Genomic DNA, 19619 nt, shown 5'->3' with positions numbered 1-19619 from the left:
AGTGTCTGGGAGAGGATCTTGAAAGAGGCAGTGTTGCCATGTATCTGCTGCTATTCTAGATGGAAGTGGTCGTGGGTTTGGGAGGTGCTGTCTGAGGATCTTCGGTGAATTTCTGCAGTGCATCTTGTGGATTGTACATACTGCCAGTCCTGAGTGTCAGTGGTGGAGGGCATGGACTTTTGTGGGTGGGATGCCAATGAGGCGGGTTGCTTTGTCCATATGGTGTCAAGCTTCTTGAGTGTTGTTGAAACTGCACCCATCCAGGGAAGTGGGGGGTATTCCATCATTCTCCTGATTTGTGCCTTGGAGATGGTGGACAGGTTTTGGGTAGTCAGGAGGTGAGTTAGTTGCTGCGGTATTTCTTATCTCTTGTAGCCATTGTGTTTATGTGATGAGTCCAGTTGAGTTTCTGGCCAATATTAACCCCCAGGATGTTGGTAGTGGGGGAATTTAGTGATGGCAACACCATTGAATGTCAAGGGATTGTGGTTAGATTGTCTTTTATTGGTGATGGTGATTGCCTGGCAGTTGTGTGGCACAAATGTTACTTGCCACTTCTCAGTCCAAGCCTGGATATTGTCCAGATCTTGTTGCATTTGAACATGGGCTGCTTCAGTATCTGAGGGGTTGGGAATGGTGCTGAACACTGTGCAATCATCAGTGAGCATCCCCACATCTGACCTTCTGATGAATGGAAGGTCATTACTGAAGCAGCTGAAGATGGTTGGGCTTAGGACAGTACCCTGACGCACATAAAGCCACAGAGTTATACAACACAGAAATAGACCATTTGGTCCAACTCGTCTATGCTGACCAGATACCCTAAATCATCTAGTCCCATTTGCCATCATTTAGCACATATCCTTTCAAACCCTTGCCATTCATGTGCCCATCCAGCTGCCTTTTAAATGTTGTGATTATACCCGCCTCCATCACTTCCTCTGCAAACTCATTCTATATACACACACCACCCTCTGCATGAGAAAAGTCTTTTCCCTCTCACCTTAAACCTATGCCCTCTAGCCTTGGACTCCCCTATCCTGGGAAAAAGACCTTGGCTGCTCACCCTATCCATGCTCTTCATAATTTTATTAACCTCTATAAGGTCACCTCTCAACATCTGACAATCCAGAGAAAACAGCCCCAACCTATCCAGCCTCTCCCTATAGCTCAAACCTTCAACTCTGGTAACATCCTTACAAGTCTTTTCTGAATCTTTTAAAGTTTCACAACTTCCTTCCTATAGCAGGAAGACCAGAATTGCACACAGTATTCTTGAATTGGCTGAACTAAAATCGTGTACAGCTGCAACATGATGTCTCAACTCCTATACTCAATGTACTGACCAATGAAGGCAATACTACCAAAAGCCTTCTTCATTGTCTACCTGCATCTCCACTTTCAAGGAACTATGTGCTTGTACCCCTTGGTCACGTTGTTCGCCAACCCTCCCAGGCCCTTGCCATTAATTGTATAAGTCCTAGAGCTGGTATGACCGACATCCAACAACCATGACCACCTTTCTATGTGCCAGAAGAGAGAGAGGTTTCCCCCACAACTCATCGCTTCCAGTTTTGCTAGGGCTTCTTGATGCTGCACTCAATTTAATACAGCCTTGTTGTCAAGGGCTGTCACTGTTACCTCACCTTTGGAATTCAGAACAGGTAACCTGTCAGTCATAAAGTAATTGTGACTTCACTTGATTCATTTCCTTTCAATGAGTACAAACAAATTGTAGCATCATATAGAGAATGCTAAATATAAACATCTATGAATATCTGTGTCTTAGATCTGTCATGCTATGCACATGTAATCGGTTACAAACTTTGTACAGTATATAATTCTCAATCACAATTTGTTGTTTTCATTTCAGCTCACTTAAACTATTAGTTATCACTTGTTGTGGAGGAGTAACCTTATTGTACATTCTGTGTCTTTTTCTGAATCTTCATAACCATAGAGTCATAGAGTCATAGAGATGTACAGCATGGAAACAGAACCAAACTCCACACCATGACACAGTGACAGTCTTACTATATACATACGTTTTGTGAGATGTCACCCATGATTTTCCATCACACCAGCTGAGATATCTACTCCCAGCTAGAGTTCAGAATCTCTGCCCTTAATGCTGCATCTTAAATAAGCAACATTTCCTTCAATAGTCAGAGCATGGAATTCCTGAAGACTTGTCAAGGTGTCTTCTAACAATGTTCAGCAGGATTTCTCACTGTTATGTTGTAATAAACACTGCAGCAGAAAGTCTCTAAAATATTCTTCCTTAAATCCATGCTACTGTTTCCTTTTAAAAAAAATGGGTAAAGCATCAACAGCAGGAGAGTCAATTTCAGGCCTTTTGCTTTTTCTCAACCATTGTGTTTCACAGAGTGTCTATCGATGGGTTTTACAGGCTCTTAGCTTTGATAAAACTTGTACCGGTGACAGAGAATAAATAAACAAGACAAAGACAAGATACGGTGGCCCCATCTGGTTATCTCCGATTTAAACTCCAACTGAGGCTCTCTGAACTGTTTCTGTTTAACCCAACATTCCTAACATATCTCTGTGCCCTTCATCAGATATTCTGAAATATGGCAGATTGCCCATTAAACATTTTAAGTATCTTAAAGTTGACAGTGGTTTGAGTGAAAACAGCCTCATCTGTTCATTTCCTTTCTCTTTTTGAAGTGGGAAAGACAAAAATCACTCTGAATTTTCACAGGGATGTTAATAGACAGCATTTGATGTTCTGCCACGTAACTAGGTATTAGCACCAATGACCACAAGCTTTCGCGTGGCAGATTCTAAGAAGTGACTTTAACAGGAAAAGAGAGATAAAGTAGCACAGAGGTCTGGGGAGGTAACGCTAGATTTTAAGGCCTCTGAAGCTTACATCATGGCTTAAGGTGATGTTAGAACAATCAAAACCATGGCTGAATTTGAAGCAACTCAGATAGCTTGATGAGTTATAGATCAGAGGACATTACTGAGGGAATGAGGGCTGAGACATTACAAAGATTTGAAATGCAGGATGTGAATGTTAAAGTCACTGCTGGACAGGGTGAGCCAATGCAGGTCAGTGAGCACAGGGATGATGCAGAAATAGGTCAAGATTATGTATTAGGCTTGGATGGCAAGGTTTGGATGAGCCTAGGTTTATGGAGATAAAAATGGGAAGCTGATGAGAACATTGCATTACTCAAGTCTCGAGCTAAGAAAGGCACAAATCAGGATTTCACTGGAAGACAATCAGAGGGAGGGATGGAATCAGGTGATCTTATCGAAGTGAGAGGAGGTGATTTTGAAGCTGAAAATGTCTGTCAAAACCTGATAGGACATGCTAGAAAGTCAAGGAGTATGTAATAGCAACCAGTGCTTAAAAAATCCCTGCCTTGTCTTCTGCAATTTCCTCCAAATTTAAAAGTTTGAAACTTGCTATTCGGACTTTATCAGAAAGCAATGTGCTGCAGCAAAGAAAAATGTGGCAAAGCCATTTGAGCCATACCACAAAGTAAAATATACTGTCATATTCTTCAGTGCCCTCCATGATTATTGTTTACGTTCATGTGAATGAATGATCCCTGTGTAATTCACCCACTATCCTCAGTACTGATGCTCTGCTACTTCTGCTGTGTGCGACAGTTGAACAGCAGGCAAAATCTCATTGATCTGTCCGACGATTTGAAATTTACTTTGTCTCAGCCTAGCAGCATCTCTGAGGCAATGTTATGATGGTTTTTCACCAACAGTGTATTTACTTTTTATTTTAAAGTTCTTCATTCAGCTGGTTCCTCCAATTTTGGCCTCTTGGGCTATCCCTTTGTCTTACCATTTGCAGCGATGTTTCAGCTTTCAAGGATTTCAGCTCTGCAATTACCTACCGAAATCACTCCTGCTCTCTATATCTCTGTTGCTTTAAAAATCTGATCCAAACCTTTCTGCTTGACCAAATATTTGGCCAGCTGTTCTAATGTCTCCTTTCTTTGCTCAGTGTCAATGTGTCCCTGACTACATTCCTGTGAAATACTAGTAAAGGCTTTCTTATTTCTTATCAAAATTATACATGTGACTTCTGGATATTTTTTAATCAACCTGTTCAGCAATACCTCTGGGATGTGAACACAGTCCTCCAGAGTTAGGGATATTCCCACTACATCACAAGAGTTTCACTGGTAAAACTATCCAGGCCATAAATCAGCTTCCAGTCAAGGATTTCAATCTGAAGTAAAAAAAAAACCTTCAGCCGTGTGATTATTGAAGTCCTGAGGGTTAATATCTGAATGTCACTGACATGTGGAATTCTCTGCATTCCAATTCAATACAGATGGCATCACATAAATATCTCATAATGGTATTCAAACTGTTTAATTTAAGTATTTATGTAAGAACAGACACTAAATCTGATGTTAAAATACATTTTAACTGACCATTTCTCTTGGAATCACTTGTTTGTCATTAATAATGACACTGATGTTAGGGGGATTGGCCATGCTAAGTTACAATATTGTGCAGTGATCTGCAGGTTGGGTGGGTTAACCATGGGAAATGCAGGGTTGCAGGGATTGAATGGGGAATGGGTCTGGGTGGGATGCTTTTCGGAGGGTTGGTGTGCACTCGATGGGGCGTATGGCCTGCTTTCACACTGCAGGGATTCTAAGCTTCAATGATATGAACAATAACATTGTACCCAGTACCTTATTTGTGGATCTTAGCATTCCATCGCCTAGGCTACCAGCATTCCTGAGCCTTGGAGCTTTCAAACTGCCATAACTCACTTGTATCTCTGTATTGTCACCTTGATATCTACCACCTGGAAAGACAGATGCAAAGAAACATCACCATCTGTAAGTTCTCCTACAACCAATGCACCACCTTGACTTGGAATTATACTGACCATAGACCATAAGGTACAGAAGCAAACTTAGGCCATTCAGCCCATCGGGTCTGTTCTGCCATTCAAACCTGGCTGATATTTTCTTGAGCCCATTCTCCTGCCTTCTGCCATAACCCTTAAACCCTTACCAATGAAGAACCTAGCTATCTCTGTCTTAAATAGACTTAATGGCTTGGCCTCCACAGCCCTCTATGGCAATGTCTTCCACAGGCTCATCACCCTCTGCCTGTGAAGAAGTTCCTCCTCATCTCAGTTCTAAAGGATCATTCCTTCACTCTGAGGCACTCAGGTCCTAGTCTCTGTGGAAACATCTTTGTCACATCCACACTAATACCTTCACTATTACTGAATCAAAATGCTGGAAATCCCTAGCTAACAGCATTGCTGGTGCATTCACACTTCATGGACCTGCTGAGATTCAAGAAGGCAGTTCACCGCCATTTTCTAAGGACAATTAGGAATGGGCAATAAAGAATGGCCCAGCTAGAAACACCCACATCAGAAGTAATTTTTAAAACTATGGACTGAACCACATTGTGCCAGTTTCTAGCGTACATCCCTTGTAAAATTCATAAAATACATATTCCCACTTGCATAGTGCTAATCTTGGTACTTAGTGCTTCTTATCAAATTTTTCTTGGGATTTATCAGTCACAGCTGAAAAGGCGATAGCAGAGAGTCCTCATGATCTGCCTGAGTTTCAGAGCTAAAGTCACAACTCCAACCAAAACAAAAAGATAAAACATGAACTGAAGTAAGGAACATTTGTGATTACTCTCTCTCTCTTTTAAAGAAGGAGGCCACAGTTGATACAATTAATCAGTTTTAAAGGTGCTACTACAATTATTCTAGCGAGATTAAAAATGTGAGCTTTTCAGATAGCAGAAATTGGTGCGTCAAACTGACCACATGTACAATCTGACCAGAGTCTGTAATCTGTGACAGTGCAGATACCTCTTAAACTTCTTGCCACACTTGTGCGCTATGGGGGTGCACTTTCTTTACACAGGACTCTACTTTATCTTTATCTTTTAACTTTCAAAAGTGAGGGAGAGGGCGGGAGCTAAATCAGAATGGAGTTGGACGGAGAAATAAAGCACTGTATCTACCTTGGTGCCCACCTCTCTCGAAAGGCATCAAGAACACCACATGCTCCCTCTGCAATGACAACCAGGCACGAATGTAACTGTGGAAGAGAGGCAGTTGTCAGAGATGATCCCTTCTACAGCCCACTGCCTGGACCTGTTTACTGTCAGCCTGGGCAGATCCACAAGGAGGACCTCCAATCTGCACACCCTCCTCCCCACCAGATGCCCAAAGATCGCGAGCATACAGCCAAAATGTAATCCAAAACACAACAAAACATTTTTCAACTAACTAAAAAGTTCAACTAACCAACTGCCCACAACCAATACATACGTTGTCTACAGAATCCACAGTGCCACAAAACACACAGTTGTTCTGAGAGTCTGTGAACTGCCACTATCTGCAGTTAAATAGGACAGCTGTGTACAACTCTCTCCTTCCTAATGGGTGTTTTTTTTTATATTTGGAAGTGTTCTCACACACAACCATACAGCTTTCAAACACTAAATCAGAGTAACATTTCTCTGCAACCAGTAAATCACCTGTGTAACCAATTCAACATTTACATGCAAAGCCCATTATAGGCAAGGCAAACCATTAACGTGAGGGGGGAGGGAGGGGGAGGGAGAGCGAGAAAGAAATAAATCAAAATAGAGTTAGAAAGGGAAATTAAGCACTGCATCCCCTAGTCTGCCTTGTTTGTTTTAAAACTAGTTTTTAATCAGCCTTTTCAGGGGTGTTCTTACACATCTTTGGAGCAGGTGGGACTTGAACCTGAACCTCCTGGCTGAGAAGTAGGAACACTACCACTACACAACAAGAGGCTCTTGTGGTTGCATTCTAAAGGGCTCAGGTGATGAGTTCCAGCCATTGTCTGTTTCCACTCAACTGTGACTCATACTCAACAGGCTCCACAGGAAGATTAACTAGTGATTCCTCATGGGCCTTGTAGGCGTTATCACAACATTATTCCTGAACTGACTTTTCTTTGCATGCTTGTGTGAAGCGATATGCTGTATTTTGGGCTTCAATGAGCACTTGATGCTCTTACACATTTTGGTCAAATGTCCTCTTGCAGAATATAGATTACATATTTTACAAAATGCTAGACACTGTCATCATGAGCAGGAAAAAGCATCATCTAATTTCAGATGTGAATGATCTACTGAATCTGCTATAATGACGTGTAGCGTCAAGCAACTATAATTGCTTTCAATCAGCTATAATTGCTTTCAATTTGTTTCCTTCATGTAGCAGTATGCTGATGGTAAATTCTTTAAGTTTGTCCATAAGTGTTTTTCCAAAGGCAATGACTAGTACCATAAGCTAGGAGATACAATGCTGAAACAAATGCATGAGTTCCGTCTTTGAAAAACGACAGCATCAAGTGCTTAATCAGACCCATATAAGCCAACAAATGTCTTTACACACATTGTGGTGCCACCAGTACACGTATGCACAGTGAGACTTGAACAGTGCATCAGTGACACATTAGATCGCGAGAGAAATTCCATGAGTAGTACATCTACATTCTCTAGATTCACTAAAAGGTCCATTGAAAAAAATTGCTGCTATCCTTTATGAAGCAATCTCCTGAACATTCAGGTAAAGCTCCTGCAAAATCATCTGTGATGGAATAAAATCTGTGTCCTGTTGGCTGAAAAATGTTTCCCACGCCAGGAGCTGTTTTCTCAATTCTCAAACAGTCAGTGTTCCAGAGAAGGATTAACACTGCAAAGGCACTCTGAAACTCTCCCCAAAATGCAGAGACTTCTCATTCATAACTGACAGGAACTTGCTACTAAACATTCAGAATGGTGCAACTTGTGCATTGAGTTCAAATGCTTTCATGATATGACAGGATGGTGGCAAAGACGAAAGGTAAAGAAAGCAAATTCTGCATGCTAGACTCTACTGCCTCTTGGGATGTCTTACCCCATTTGTTCAAACACCTGAACATTGAGGATCGGCCTCTTCTGTTCCTGAAGACCTGGGGTAGAAACATACAGACAGGGGATGGATGTCATCCTCAATTCAAGGGAAAACCAATGACCGGACTCCCAAAGTGACTGCTCTCCTTAGAACTTGACCATAACAGGAGTCAGTGTCCTCAAATCATCTCTAAAAGGCAAAACATGCCCACTGACTCAAGGAGGTCTATGGCTTGTTCATGAAGAACGCTCATTCAGAAAAACAGTGAATGCATCTAGAGACTTTGTTGGGATGGTGTACAGCTAAAGTCGGGGCAATGGAAGATATAGTCAAACACATATCAGCAGCCATCTAGTCCACATGCGACAGCATCTGCTTATAATGCAATACACTTATTAGCCATCTCACAAACCCCATCAAACTAGACTGGAAACAGAGTCACCCTCAATCCTCAGAGACTGCCCAGGAAGGAAAACAAATCACTATTACTACTTATTGGATCTAAGTTTACAATTTTCTTTTAATCTGGAGCAGTATTTACAAATAAATAATAAACAGATAAATAATTATTTAGCAGAGCAGTTGCAATCTTCTTACTTTTTTTTCTCTTACTACTGGTGTGATATTAGTAAAAACAATGGTAGGATTTGGATCTGGTATCACTTATAACAGGCAGCTGCTCCAGCTGGAAGTACAACTGCCTCATATTATTGTCAAAGACAAGAGGCAGAACTTGAGGCTTGAGAATTACTGACAGCTTAATGCCTTCCCTTGGCAGCTGTAATTTATTTTCTCTCTGTGATTAACTGGAATAGCCGATTTAGTAATCTCCATCGTTGAACACTTAGCTGACAACCCCTCAGTTTCTAACATCCAATCACTTCAATCTAGAGTGTGAAACAATAAACAAGCAAAACTTTGTATTGTTTGAAGGAAGGCTTGAGTAAGTGCACAGAAAATGTGTTCATGGATGGATACTTGACAACGTGAATGATGTGTGAAAGATACAAGCTCAAAACATAGGGATTTTTGAAGGCAACATTATTTAAGTTACTTTCCAACTTTATGCATGCAGGATCAGCATTAAACAAACAGAATAATTCCTGATAAAATAATGGAAGTTATCTCCATGATTACAACGAGGCTCCAGATAATAGCATCTAAACAAGTAAGCTGTGTATCTGGCAACACGGTTTCATTGTCATTAGTTGTGCCCATCTCAGGAAGAGAGCCTTCTACTCTACCAATGTGAGAGTTCTGTGTCGTGCATTTAACAGCAGGACACCATTCTGAGTCAGATTGGTTTTAGCAATAACTTATGGGCGTCACCACCTTGATGTTAACAGGGCTGGGTTCCATAGGCCATGCAGTGAGGTTTGGTTAGGAAACCCAGCATTCCTAGTATTACCTCAACATTGGTGGAAGGTTTTGCATTTCCAATCAAAGTGTTTTGTTGAGAGAAATTGATGACGCTCTTTAGGTGGCTTTCCCAGCACCTTTCAACTTTCACACCAGCAGCGCCATGTTTAAAGCCCAGCTCCACCCCCAAATCAGTTGCTGCAGGCCAGGAATTGGCTGTCACACTGTGGTGCTCAAGCATTATCACTGAGGACCCAGTCCAGGGAAAAAGATCAATTTTTTGCAGAATGCCAGAGGAGACCATGCCATCAGACCAAGCCAACAAGGACCAAATTGTAACCAGGGTTAGTGTAGTACCCCGGGTTAATCAGTATGCCCAGCAGTGGCAATGACCTTCTACATTAATGTTCTCACAGCTTCCTCGCACTCACAGTCGTTCTAACTCTGCCAGCACACACCTCTCACCAAGGGGCTCGGTCAATAACTCTCACTATTACATACAACGTATCCGCTCAAAGACTCTCAACCACCCAAACAATTCATCCTTCCTGCCGTCTATATTTCCTACTCACTCACTGAGGACACCATGCTACCTCTCCTTCCTGCATCACCACTTATTGCTCTCCCATCCACCTCTGTCAAATCCAATCCTCCATTTGTTTCTTTGTAGGAGCCATTGGCACCAAGGCAGCCAAACCAGTGGGGCAATGGGATGGCAACAGTAGGCATCAGGCTCCTCATTCCCTATGAGGAGAAAATGCTGGGTTTAGACAGAGAAGGGCATGATTCCTCATGGGGGCAAGGACACCTCAGTGGGCAGAACCAACCCTTTCAACTTCATTGTGCTGTGCTGCTCGCTTATGTGTTAACTCATTCTTAACCATCTCAAACTTTGGAAGCGAGCAAAGTCCAGCACACTCAGTATCTACCAGGAATGTATACAGAGGTATGCTCCATTGAGCTGTCCATAGGAGCTCAGCATCCATGGTAAGGTCAAATGGTGATGAAGGACTTGGGAATGGCAATTGACTCTAACCTTACTCTTGTCATCATGATGGTGCCAGCAGATAGGGTAGAGGAGCCATGCACTAGATACCTAGCAATATACTTTAAAAAAGGAGCAAGGGTAGACCATTCAGCCCATCGAACCTGCTCCATCATTCAACAGGAACATGGCTAATCCTCTATGCCATACGTCTTCTCTTTCCCCATGCACATTGGCACCTTCAGCTGCTAGAAATCTCTCTATTTTTTTCTTAAACATAGTCATTGACTTCTCCTCCATACCCCTCTGAGTTCCACAGATTGAGTACTGTCTGAGTGATGATATTCCTCCCTATTAAAGGATTAGACACTCTGGAGGCAGGAAATATGTTTCCGCTGATGGGTGAGTCCCGAACCAGAGGACACAGCTTAAAAATAAGGGGTAAGCCATTTAAGACAGAGATGAGGAGAAACCTCTTCACCCAGAGAGTGGTGGGTGTGTGGAATGCTCTGCCCCAGAAGACAGTGGAGGCCCAGTCCCTGGATTCATTTAAGAAAGAGTTGGATAGAGCTCTCAAGGATAGTGGAATCAAGGGTTATAGAAATAAGGCAGGAACAGGATTCTGATTGAGGATGACCAGCCATGATCATAATGAATGGTGGTGCAGGCTCAAAGGGCAGAATGGCCTACTCCTGCACCTATTATCTATTGTCTATTGTCTATTATCTATCTCATTCCAGAATGGCTTCCAGTGTTTCAGGGGGCACATAGACAGCTAAAATAACCTGAAATGCTGGAACAACATGGAGGACAATTTTTTACCCTGCAAGGGGCAGTGTTTAATGAGGCTTTGCTCAGAGGACCATTGAACAATGATATGGGAGATGTCCATTGTACATGTACAAACTTGATTGTCAATGTGCTTCCTCATTATTTTGATAGATAGAATGAACCTTTCCCTCCTGGGATATGCGGGATCATCACTAATTGTGTACTGTCACACATAAGGTGAGTATCTATGTGGATTAATGTGTACAGACCAGGCTCTACCACAATCTCTACGAGTTACATTTAGCCTCAGTGTTACCCTCATTGCAGATCAACACCCTCGTTGCAGTTGAATTTTGATGATCCATTACCCATGACCCCACAGTAAGTTTCTTCCTCTGCTTCCCACTATGTCTATGTGCAATGCTGACATTTGCAGCTGAATTGGACTGTGGTTTGTCCTGTCATCTTGAAAGACTAAAGTAATCATCTCCTGATTCATTTGGGCCTAGGGAGCCCAGGTTCTATTGGTTGGTGCATTGAGTATAGGCGTTGGGAGGTCATATTGTGGCTATGCAGGACATTGGTTAGGCCACTTTTAGAATATTGTGTCTAATTCTGGTCTCCCTGCTATAGTAAAGATGTTGTTAAGGTTGAAAAGATTTACAAGGATGTTGTCAGGATTGGAGGGTTTGAGCTATAGGAAGAGGCTGAATAGGTTGGGGCTGTTTTCCCTGGAGCGTCAGAGGCTGAGGGGTGACCTTATAGAGGTTTATGAAATCATAGAACATAGAACATAGAACAGTACAGCACAGAACAGGCCCTTCAGCCCACGATGTTGTGGCGACCACTGATCCTCATGTATGCACCCACAAATTTCTGTGACCATATGTATGTCGAGGAGTCTCTTAAATGACCCCAATGACCTGCCTCCACAACTGCTGCTGGCAACACATTCCATGCTCTCACAAATCTCTGTGTAAAGAACCCGCCTCTGACATCCTCTCTCTACTTTCCTCCAACCAGCTTAAAACTATGGCCCCTCGTGTTAGTCATTTCTGCCCTGCAAATCATGAGGGGCATGGATAGGGTGACTAGCCAAGGTCTTTTTTCCCCATGGTGGGGGAGTCCAAAACTAGAGGACATAGTTTTAAGGTGAGAATGAAACGATTTAAAGGAGACCCAAGGGGGGCATCCTTTCATGCAGAGGGTGATGTGTATACAGAATGGGCTGCCAGAGGAAGTGGTGGAGGCTGGTACAATCTCAGCATTTAAAAGGCATCTGGATGGATATATGAATAGGAAGGACTTGGAGGGATATGGGTCAAAAGCTGGCAGGTGGGACTAGATTAATTTGGGATATCTGGTCAGCATTGAGCAGTTGGAACAAAGGGTATGTTTCTATGCTGTACATTTCTATGCCTCTGTGCCTGCTCAGAGACTCCTGCCCAGGCTCACCCTCCTTGGTTTTAACATCTTCAGGCTTTAGAATTATAATTATTGGGGAAGTGGAGGTGCTGGATACCTCTGAAGTATCCCAAAAAGCAGCTTCTGTATTCACTAGAGTTTCAAAACATGAAAGAGGATCTGATTAAACCAGATGAAGTTCTGTCCGAGTTGCAAAGACTGAATAATTGAACAATGTTTTCATTGGCCAGCGGTCCATAACAAGGGGTCAGGAACTCAGAAGATGTTCAATGCATGAGAGAATTCACTGCACAATGTTTAGATTCGAAATCCTGATGGAGACCTTAAGAAGCCTAACCTTTGAGCCCTGTGATGTCATTGTACTGTCTTACAGATAGTTGGATTTTCTCAAACAGTCATAATATACAGTCATTTGAAAGTGTTATCACTTGAAGTTATCAAACATATTCTCAGATGGATCGTGAGCCATTTTTTAAGCAGCACAGAAGCTCAAAGATAGCTGATATAAGAAGCTGCTGAAATCCTTTGCGCTAAGCAGGGGTTGCTTCATAGATGCTCCATTGAATACGAAACCAGTAAACAAAATCCAAATCCAGCTTAATCAGCCTGGAAGTGAGTTTCAATTCAGTTCTCTATGACCTTGTAGGTTCGATGACACATTGCTTTGTCATTCTCTCTTGGACCACACCAAGAGCCTTAATTCCTCACCTTTATCCTGAGGAGAGTCTTCTCATTCTCCCATTTTGTCTGCACCTTGTGTCAGCTCCAGTTGCAAAAGTCAGTGTATGCCACAATGGCAATCTGTCTGGGCTATGCTGCAAATCCCTGCCAGACCAGTCTAGGTATTGAAACCCCATTTTAAGGCAGCCTTTGGTCCTGCTGGAAGTTGTATCTTCATTCAACATCAGTCTGAGCATTATATATAGCTGCTGTTAGCCATGATTGAAGGAGATAGCTCTGATCTCTCAGCAGCTGTCCACAGAATTTGGAGTAAGGCACGACCTTGAGAGCTCTCTGATATATATGAGTTACAGCAGCTCCCAGGATATCTGGTGCAGAGCTCCAAAATTTAGCATCAATGATCACACTTAATGAGAACACTAATAAAGACAGAAACCTATTTGTTGATAAACTTGGCAGGTTGGTGATAGGGTATTCAAGTTGATCTTTGAAATGACCTGCAGAAAGATTTCAGGGCAGATGTGACTTTGGTAGCCTCCGGGATGGGATGGCCACCCTTCTGAACATGAATCCTGCTTTGGTTAGATCAAACTCCGATCAGGGATGCCCCTAACCGGTACCTGCACTGTCTTGCAGAGAGCTGAAGAAAATGACGGTGAGGCCTATAGATCTGAGGTCTCACCATTTTTCTCCACTTCCTTAAGGGGATCTTCATCTTCTCCACCTGGAGGCTGTGTGACAGCCACTGGACATTGCACTTGCTGGGCTTTCTGACAATGCAGCAATCACTATCTCCCTCTACATTGACTTCACATTGGATCGAGGCCACAATCGCTCCAGTCACAACGATCTTCATGAGCAGAGTGATGTCAGACAGAGAACTGAATTATATTGAAGGATCCCCTGAGCCACCACATTACACAATATGCCACAGAGGATTGCCATGCCAGGAATTTACCATCTAGTTTCTCAGAGAAGCTGAGGAGACTCGAAATTGGCTGATAAATGAAATGAGTTGGGGCATTAATAAGATGCAAATACACAGAAGGAAGAAAATAGTCACTGCTCAATGGGGAGAATTGTAAGTCACTGTTTAAGTCCTGAGTGGAAAGCTGTAAATGTTTTTCTCTGCGTTGAAATCCTGACTTTTTTCATCCCTCAGATTTTCCCACTTCTCTTGCCACAGCTCATATCACATCAAGGAGGGAAAACCTTCACCCATTGTGTATCCTTTCTACTTAATAGATTCCACGCCTGCAGGCCATCCTGCTTAATACAGTAGGCCACAGGAATAGGTGGATCCAATTCATGACAGCAAGATGGTTCAGTCCATAGCCCTGAGAGTGTGGATGGTACGTAACTCTGGATCAGAGCTGTCTGATCAATTACCACAAATGGATTGAAATTCGATCCTAGTGGGTCTTATAAAGGAGAGCTTGAGACGTACAGAGATTATTGTTCTCTTAGCTCACAAGCTGCGCTGTAAAGGCACTTGTCTTTCTCCCCAAACATTACCTAGCTTCCCTCCAGCTATTTGGTTACCAGAAACCCAGAATGTTTAGACTGGGATAACTCACAACTTCATCAAAAATCATGAAAACTACAACTTGCCTCCTGGGAGCAGTAAGCCTCTTGCCCAACCTCAGTTAAGCCCAGAAATGTGGACATTGGAATTAGGTTTGTGTTTTCTTTTAATTTTAACATCTCACCTGACCCTTACCCACCATTTAGAGATGGTAAAAAGCAGTACATCTCCATTAGGAATTCAATTGTAACAGTTTAAAATTAATGTGAGGTGGTGGTGGACTGTGACAACGTTACTGGGCTAATAATCTAAAGGCCCAAGTTAATGAGCTGGGGACATGGGTTTGAATCTCACCAAGAAATTTTATGGTGGAGTACAGGGTTATGGGGATGGGGTGAGTAAGAGGCATTGACGTGTCCAACTAGCCATGATCATGTGGAAAGGTGATGGCCCAGTGGTATTATCACTAGACTATTATCCAGAAACCCAGCTAATATTCTGGGAACCTGAGCTCAGACTCATGGCAGATGGTGGAATTTCAATTCAATAATAATCTGAAATTAAGAATCTATTGATGACTATTAAACTATTGCTGATTTTTGAAAAAACTGTCTGATTCACTGATGTCCTTCAGGGAAGGAAATCATCCTCACCCAGTCTGGCCAGCATATGACTCTAGACCCATAGCAATGCGGTTGACTCTCAACTGCCCTCTGAAATGGCCGAACTGGCCATTTAGTTCAAAGGCAACTAGGGACCGGCAATGAATGCTGGCCAATCAACAACGCCCATTTCCTATGAGTGAATAAAGATTGAATGTGGAGAGCAGGCTTGATGGGTTGAATGGTCTCCTTCTGTTCCGATGTTCCTGATTCATCCAGATAATGTTTTCTGGGACAAATTCAAAGCAGCTAGCCCTGAAATCAAAGACTTGTAGTAATGGTCAAGTTACCTGAAGAACTGCAAAGACTTTCTCTGAGAATTACAGCACACTGTGACATAATGTGATGAAGACAAGCCAGTAAACAAATTGAGTTCATGCACCTCATGTAATGTTTTCTGTACCTTGTACATGTGGGTGTCACTGGCTATATTTACTCCTCATCCTTACTCGCTCATCAAAAGGAGATAATGAGCTTCCATCTTGAACTGCTGCATTCAAAGAGTTGCAGGGACACCCACAATGTTCTTGGTGAGGGAGATGCAGGATGTTGACCCAGTGATAATGGAGAAACAGTGATCTAGTTCCAAGTCAGGATGCTGTGTGACTTGGTCACATGCTCCCACACGCCTGGTGCCCATGTCCTATTAAATGGAAAGCTATAATTAAAAAGGGAAAAGGAGATGAAAAAATGTTTTGTGAATATATTTTTGTCCTTAAAAACACGGAGCACGTTCATGAAAATAATGTCAAAGTATGAATATGCCATATTTTTCCAAATGAGATGATAGTGGTGAAAGTGAGTCTCTGCCTCCTCCAACAAGGAACATTTGTTATCACTTTTGGTCAATCAAGACGTTCTTCCTTTGAACTGTGTTGATTCTGCAGTAAGATTCCCTTGCCAAAACTGTGGAAATGTTTAACAGCTTAATTACAGATTGAAGGCAGCTTTCAATCAGATATGTAGTTGTTATTGCAGCATGTGGCTCAGAATTCTCCAAGGAAGATGCCACCATCTTCTTCCATAGTGTCAGAACAGTCAGGAAGGGGTGCAGTTTTGAAAGTAGATTTATCTTGAAGGAAAATAACCTCAACTTAGTCATAATCTGATCAATAAAGAGTTATCTCACAGTCAGGCAGTACATTCCAGTGTGTTAATATAGAGAAAGAGGGTTAAGGAAGGTTAATCCATTTAATCAAGTCATTATTCCTACCTTTAAACTAAATGACAAATGTAACACTAGGTGCAAATATGCCAAGAGCCTCAAGGACTTTTTCATCTATGTATCATCTCAAATAATCATATTTACTTTGTGATATGATTATGTTTGAATCAGATATATACTTTGTCTTTTTATCCTCTCTGGCTTTATTAATCAAAAGAATCTCATAACAGTGTTAAAAGTTGGACATTTGTAGTCAGTGTTGTTGACAATTTTCAGTTGAAATTCTTTTTAGTGCTTACTGATGGATTAGTGGATAAAATGATTGAGCCTTGCACAGCCCTGAATGTAAATGTGAGGCTGAACCAAGGGCTGGATTTTCATAGAGTCAGGGAGATCTCATGGATAAAGGAGCCGGAGCCAGGAGCTGGAAAAGGCCATTTGGTGTATTAAGGCTAGTCTGCCATTCACTAAGGTCTTGGCTGATTGTTGACCTCAATCTCACTTAACTGTATGACCCCAACATGCCTTGATTTCTCTATTCGTTTGAGTTTTGAATATTTTTATATTCCTTTCCACCTTATTGTGCTACAGTGTTTAGTGATGCCATGTTCCATGTGAGGAACACTATTTAGTTTAGATTACTTACAGTGTGGAAACAGGTCCTTCGGCCCAACAAGTCCACACCGACCCTCCGAAGAGCAACCCACCCAGACCCATTCCCCTACGTTTACCCCTTCACCTAAAACTACGGACAATTTAGCACGGCCAATTCACCTAGCCTGCACATCTTTGGACTGTGGGAGGAAACCGGAGCACCCGGAGGAAACCGACACGGAGAGAATGTGCAAACTCCACACAGACAGAGGCGGGAATTGAACCCGGCTCCCTGGCACTGTGAGGTAGCAGCGCGAGCCACTGTGCCACCATGCTGGCCCTCTATTTAAATAGAAGTCGCTTTAGTATTTTACATAAACTTTACAAAACAATAGCTACATGTTGCCATTGTCAGAATGACAAAATGACAGTATAGAAGGCCGTCCAGCCCATCACGCCTGCTTCAGCTCTTCGAAACGCCATCATTACCTCGTGCCAATCTCCTGCTTTCTCCCCATGCCCTTGCACACACTTTCTAAACAATCTGAACAATCATCCAATGCACTCACAAATTCCCCAATTAAATCTGACTCCACCACAAGTTCAAGCAGCGTGTTCCAGACCCTAACTACTTGCAGAATGAATTTGTTTTTTTCTCACATCACCTTTACTTCTTTTGCAGATCTCTTTAAATCTGTACCATCTTATTTTGTTCCTTGTATAGGTGAGAATAGTTTATCCCTACAGTATCCAGCCTACTCATGATTTCAAAACTCTGTATCAGATCTCCACTTAGCCTTTATCTCTGCAAGAAGAACCGTCCCAAATCTTTAAACTTTCCAGGCGCCATGTGGTTTGGGAAATAAAACACCAAGGTAGTTAGGATAGTGAAGAAGGCGTTTTGTATGCTTTCCTTTATTGGTCAGACCATTGAGTACAGGAGTTGGGAGGTCATGTTGCAGCTGTACAGGACATTGGTTCGGCCACTGTTGGAATATTGCGTGCAATTCTGGTCTCCTTCCTATTGGAAAAATGTTGTGAAACTTGAAAGGGTTCAGAAAAGATTTACAAGAATGTTGCCAGGGTTGGAGGATTTGAGCTATTGGAAGAGGTTGTATAGGCTAGGACTGTTTTTTTTCTGGAGTAGCGGAGGCTTAGGGGTGATCTTATAGCGATTTATAAAATCATGAGGAGCATGGATAGGGTAAATAGACAAGGTCTTTTCCATGGGGTGGGGAGTCCAGAACTAGAGGGCATAGTTTTAGAGTGAGAGAGGAATAATATAAAAGAAATCTAAGGGGCAACGTTTTCACGCAGAGGGTGGTGTGTGTGTGGAATGGGCTGCCATTGGAAGTGGTGGAGGCTGGTACAATTGCAACATTTAAAAGGCATCTGGATGGGTATATGAATAGGAAGGGTTTGGAGGGATATGGACTGGGTGCTGGCTGGTGGGACTAGATGACCAAGGGCTGAGAATGGTTGAAAGGTTCCTGTGAACAAGCAAACACAAAGCAGAAACTATGTCATTCAGAAGCCAAGGCAGCTTTTCTAATGACTGTAATAAATAAAAGCTTCTCAGATCAAAGGGGACACTGACAATTTTTATTGCTCCTGGGTTGTTTTGTTTTTTTTTTAAATATTTTTTTGGGTAGCATCCTGGAGATTAATCCTTGAAAATGTTAGGAAGATTAGCAACTCAGAGATTTAGCAGGAAAGCCCCAAAACAGAAGGTAATTAGTGAGGTCCTGTGGTGAGGTTAATTATTCAGCTAGCAGGGAAAATAAGCACCAAAATGGAGCAAAACAGAAGGTACTTGCTGGTGATGTTACCCATGCCACCATAGAGTCATGGAGATGTACAGAACAGAAACTGACCCTTTGGTCCAGCTCCACCGTGCCTATCAGTTATCCTAAATTAATTTAGTCCCATGGACTCAATTGGTGCAAGGAGCCAGGAGATGAAGTGGCCAAGGCAGCATGGCAAATTAGTTATTGTCTTTAAACACGAATGAGCACAAAATAAAGATGGGCAGGCTGTTCATGCACTGCCCATGACATCAAATATACCTTGTCGTCAGAAGTCATAGAAGGTCTGAAAAAGAGTCACATTCGTTCAAAACGTTCAGTCTATTTCTCTTCAGGGATGCTGTCAGGGGGTTGATGAGACTGTCGAAGATTTTCTACTCTTATTTCAGGTTTCCAGCATTTGCGTATTTAGTTCTGATTTAGATATTTGCGTCCTTGTTGCTTTCGAGTTGTTGTGCTGCTGTTCAGAATGTTTCATTAGCAAACAGGCAACAGCACAGTGAAGCTTTTCTGAGTGGAAGCCAATATATTGCACAAGGTTCATATAAATACTGTTGATTCATTATAAACAGTAGACATGATCCTGGATAATTTGGCACAATATGTGATGTGGTTTTCAACAGTTTACAATGTGGCCTTTGTACTTGCATTCAATCAATTGCATGATGTGTTCTCATCTGTTTATAACACTGTTATGGAGTCTGTTTCTATGCTTTTATTTAAAATTAGCTGTGT

The 19619-nt window shown here is 42.2% G+C and overlaps 1 long non-coding RNA gene across 1 annotated transcript in view; it reads right to left on the bottom strand.

The window, feature by feature from the left end:
- LOC148152227 (uncharacterized) overlaps nt 1-19308 on the bottom strand; it is a 106239-nt gene extending 86931 nt beyond the window's left edge. Inside the window, exon 1 of the long non-coding RNA XR_015759532.1 lies at nt 19146-19308. This is a non-coding gene — a long non-coding RNA (uncharacterized LOC148152227). The remainder of the gene's footprint in view (nt 1-19145) is intronic.
- Between the last annotated feature and the right edge of the window lie 311 nt (nt 19309-19619).

The sequence above is a fragment of the Chiloscyllium plagiosum genome, unplaced genomic scaffold (genome assembly GCF_037043375.1).
Source record: "Chiloscyllium plagiosum isolate Xiang-an unplaced genomic scaffold, Cpla_swu_hap1 HiC_scaffold_1, whole genome shotgun sequence".
Taxonomy (NCBI): domain Eukaryota; kingdom Metazoa; phylum Chordata; class Chondrichthyes; order Orectolobiformes; family Hemiscylliidae; genus Chiloscyllium; species Chiloscyllium plagiosum.
The sequence above is the reverse complement of the archived record's forward strand: the minus strand, read 5'-3'. Positions and strand labels throughout refer to the sequence as shown.